Source organism: Mastigoproctus giganteus, chromosome 5 (genome assembly GCF_048544385.1).
Source record: "Mastigoproctus giganteus isolate SK-2022 chromosome 5, ASM4854438v1, whole genome shotgun sequence".
In the NCBI taxonomy this organism is placed as follows: domain Eukaryota; kingdom Metazoa; phylum Arthropoda; class Arachnida; order Uropygi; family Thelyphonidae; genus Mastigoproctus; species Mastigoproctus giganteus.
This window is the reverse complement of record NC_143579.1, coordinates 111949289-111953910: the sequence shown is the minus strand read 5'-3', so window position 1 is coordinate 111953910 and position 4622 is coordinate 111949289. Positions and strand designations below refer to the sequence as shown.

The 4622-nt window shown below is 37.5% G+C and overlaps 1 non-coding gene across 1 annotated transcript; it reads right to left on the bottom strand.

Moving 5' to 3' along the window:
- Positions 1–4013: 4013 nt before the first annotated feature.
- TRNAK-UUU (transfer RNA lysine (anticodon UUU)) lies at positions 4014–4086 on the bottom strand. The gene has a single exon. It is a non-coding gene; the product is annotated as a tRNA-Lys (tRNA).
- Positions 4087–4622: the final 536 nt, after the last annotated feature.

Here is a 4622-nt window from a genome sequence, read left to right as displayed (position 1 = left end):
GCTTTAATATTTTCTGACGGTTTGTTCTGTTTTGATCTTTGGTGCGATATTTGAGACTGGCAATTAGAAACAGGTTTACTCACTGTGGCGGCAGATCTACAGACAGGTTTGCAGACCTCATTAGATGTGGCAGCAGTTATTTTTGCATATGTTGCCTTAACTGATCTTGAAGAGGATTCCGCTTGGTGACTCTGAGCTTGTGAAATAGAAGTACAGACAGAACTGTTCCGCAGAGGAGAGTAGGTGGGAGGAGTGGTTCTATTTACATCAGAAGAATCATCTAACAGAGTCTGTTTGGCAATAAATTGCTCAGTTGAATGACTTGAATCATGAATGTTAGCAGGCTTGGGCAAGTTAATATTTGCAGCAGTAGAACTATTGAGGCCGGTGGAAGGTGAAGATCTGGTCTCAGTACTGAGGGCATCGTCAGTTAATGAAGAATTCGTATTCACTTTGAGCCCATTGGTGTCGAGAGTAGGTTCAGAATTCTTCCTAGCTTCCCTTAAGTGGCAAGACATAACTGATGTGAGATTTTTAATTTGGGCGTTAATGTCAGAAATTTCAGCCTGTTGATTAGCTAATATTGTTTTTATACCACAAATCTCCGTGTATAGCTCGCTGTTTCCTTCATTGAGTGTATTAGAATCCAGGAGAATTTCAGAGTTTGCAGTATGAGGTGCACTGATTAGATGAGTTTGAATGAGGATTTTCTGCATAGTGTTAAAGAGTAGTTCCTGGAATTCAGTTGATTGCAGAATACCAAAGGTTGGATTCAGAGTTTCCGTAGGGAAGGCGTTAGCGCTGAGATCTTCTGACAGCACAGATGTTTGAGTTGATGCATCTGAGATTTGATGCGACAACAAAGAAGGATTAGAGGCTTCATCCATGTACGATTCAGAGTCGGTATTTCTAGTTATTGGCATGATATTTGTCTCAAATGTACTAGAGTACGGCATTTCAACTTTGTTAGCCGAAGAGGAGGAAAGTGACTCAGGTTCCGTGCTGTTTGGCGTTGCAACAGTTATAGGGCTTTTCTGAGAATTTCTGAGTCGACATCTATCACAACAGAATGATTTCCGCCGACTTTTATTTAATTTTTTCAGGTCAGAATGTGTACAGTCATTGCATATTAATTGTTTGCACTCAATACATTGGACAATGGGGTCAGAGCTGATCCCACAGATGGTGCAGACGTTAGAATTTTGACAGGAGGTAGTATTTGTCATATTGAATTCAGTTACTGTAGTTTTACTAGATAATTTAATATCACCACAGTTGTGGTTTAGCAAGCAATAGGCACTGTGACCAGCCGGTCGCCTTAGTTGCCCTGCAGTGAAATCCACAGGGAGCAGGGGACTAAGTAGGGAGGGAAGAACAGAGCGGCTAGGCAAAGCTCTAATGCCTGGTCAAGGTCAAGTGTCTGTTGGACACATGTATAAGTTGAACTACAAGATAATGGCTGAAAGCGCTTGTATGGAGTAGCGGAATGAACAGGCAGAAATTCATTTAATACTTATCTGTTGTCCGTTCAAATAATACAGTACTTGCACCTGGCAGTCCAAGGGCCTATCCTTATGTGGTGGCACTAATAGGAACTTAATACTTTAAATAAAAAACACACAAAACAAGAAAAGTTTACGGAGCATATCATACAGACAGCCGGACACAATCATCCCCCTAGCGGAGATCAGGCCAAGTACCAGGCCAAGTACCACTTAAAGTGGTAGAAAATGAAAAAGACCTGGGAGTAATTGTGCAGTCAGATATGAAGTTTTATGAGCGATGCAGACAGGCTGCCATGGCAGGTCATGGGGTTTTGTCAATGATATATAGGAATTTTGCTAGCAGGGAAAAGAAGGTGATTGTTCCCCTGTATAAGGCAATGGTCAGGCCACGCCTTGAGTACTGCGTACAGGTCTGGAGGCCTCATTTTAGGAAGGATGTAGATTTGCTTGAGCGTGTACAGAGAAGGGCAACAAGATTGGTGAGGGGAATGAAGGGATCCTCTTACCAAGAGAGGCTTAAGTTCTGCAAATTGCAGTGGCGAGACTAGGCACCTGCGCGGTGATCTGATTGAGGTGTATAAGGCCTTGAATGGGTTAAGCACGCTGAATTCTGATGGGATCCTTCCACTTGTTCAGATTACGAACCTAAGGGGGTATAAATTCAAATTAAGAAAAGACAGATGTAGAATAGATGTGCGGAAATTTGCCTTTAGCCGGCGGGTGGTTAATTGACGAAACAAACTTCCATTTGTCGTTGTGGAAGTTGATAGTTTAAATAAATTTAAGGAGGAACTGGACAGGCATTTGGAGGGAATGGTGTGATTTTTTTTTTTTGGCTGATGCATCAGCTAAATTTACTTACTTGCTTTCTTGCATCACATGCCACTACTACTACTACTACTACTACTACTACCCAATCGTTAAGTCCAGTTAAACACAGAGAAGTGGTATTTGAAGAGAATAACTTACACGCATAACACAATGTGGCATCTTTGTACTTTGAGTAGAGTAACCACCTTCGTTCTTGACGTTCCCCATTCGTTAATTTTCTTAAATAATAATTTTCAGACAACTTCTGTTATTTTTATCTTTCGGAAAATCGTAGTTTTTTACTTGTGTCACGCCATTTTGTATGATAGCCATTCTAAATTTATCAGTTATAATTTCAGGCCAAGTACCAGGATCCTTGATATCGACATTTTTGTCTTCGTCGCTTTGTTGATTCTCTTGAAGCTGCGGTCCTCTGAATAATTCATCTTGTTCTTTGTTCGACTCTGACAAAAAATCTTCCGTCTGTACATTTCCCTCTGCTTCATGATTATCTTCCCGTTCTACAGTTTTCTTATCATCGCTTTCCTCTTCATTAGGACGAGAGCTGGCTTTATGATGATCAGGATCGTTTTCGTGGATGTGGCATGGCGTAATTTCATTTCTGCGAGTTTGACCTTCCAGTAACTATGAATTATGCGTTTCTTCAGTTTGTTGCACATTTTCGGTTTTTAAAAATTTTGCAAGGGAGTTCCTCTGTTTTTCCGTAATTTCTTCTCTCTTTTTTTTTCTTTCTTCCATTTATCAGAGCCACACATATACTTTCTTCCTGCATCTCTGTCTCTACTAGTCATGTTGCGAAATAGATACGAATATGTTATTTGTTTTCACACCTCGCGAATCGCGATAAAAACGTACGATGTACGATCAGCTGTCATATATATATATATATATATATATATATATATATATATTTGTGGGGAATATTTATTCAATAATTTCAAATGAAACTCCAATAAATTATTATATAATTATTATTTTTATTTGTAAGGAGAGATATTTTAAATATATTTGAAAGAAAATATATTTTTCCGTGTTCTTTGAAGAATTCTTGTCGGGCTTTCAGATAATGTTAATAACATAATTATTGACATTTTATTTCTTATGCATATTAAAAATATGGCCATTTAATGGCGATGTCGCTAGATTTTGCGACAGTATTAAAAAAAAAAAAAAAAAAAAAAAGAGATGAAACCATTTTTATTTTGCAAAATCAGTCAGCGGCGCGAGGCCTTGTGCGCTCGCATGCCCCCCCTCGGGCCGGCTCTGGTTTCATAGAGTGTTGCCCAGCAAGCACACACTATAACGGGAAAGCCTGTGGAACAATTGCATTATTTCTTATTTCATTAAAATTTCTTGTTATTAATAGCGTGGCTCATTATTATTTTTCTAGAAATGATGCTTTTAATATTGTTTATAAGATAAAAATTTTGATCATTTATTAGGTAATTTCAGAGATCTCATCCATTTTTCTTCTTCAGAAGTCAAAAATTTTAAGCTGGTTCTTTTTATTTAAATGATATTTCTGAGACAGGAGAAATTGATAATAGAAAAAGGCAAAATAAAGAAAAAACTAGATTAGTTTAAAAAATGAGTGTGAGGAAAACAGAAAAAGGAAAAAACTAGATTAGTTTAAAAATGAGTGTGAGAAAACAGAAAAAGAAAAAAAAAAAATACGTGCGCCCGAACAGGGACTCGAACCCTGGACCGTTAGGTTAAAAGCCTAACGCTCTACCGACTGAGCTATCCGGGCCTCAGAATTATTTTCTGGAGTTTCTTTATCTAAATGAAAGGAAGCTAGGAGGACATTAAATCACCCTACAAAAATAAAACCATACTTTATTTGTTCTTTTAATATGATCTCTCTCTCTCTTATTAATATCTCTACGAAACGAACACTGGCATACTTGTTCCAATTAATCCAAGTCCTGTTAACTTTAATAGGTGTCTCTTGTGCTATTCAGTTATCTGGTGCACCTCGTTATTGAGAGAACGTTGATGTATATAAGATAACTGTAGTGATTACTACATCGAGAGATTTTTGTAACTTAACAGATGTCATCGGCTGATCTGACTTGTTTATGGAGACTATATTGATATATAATTAACATTACGATAATTGCAATGCTGTTTGGAAGACTGCTACAATTAAGTTAATGTAACATTTATATATAGCAATATTACTGCAGATCATAACAGGTATATTTAGTAATATTAGTGCAAATCATAACAGGTATATTTAGCAATATTAGTGCAAATTATAACAGTTATGCTTTGATAAAGAAATTC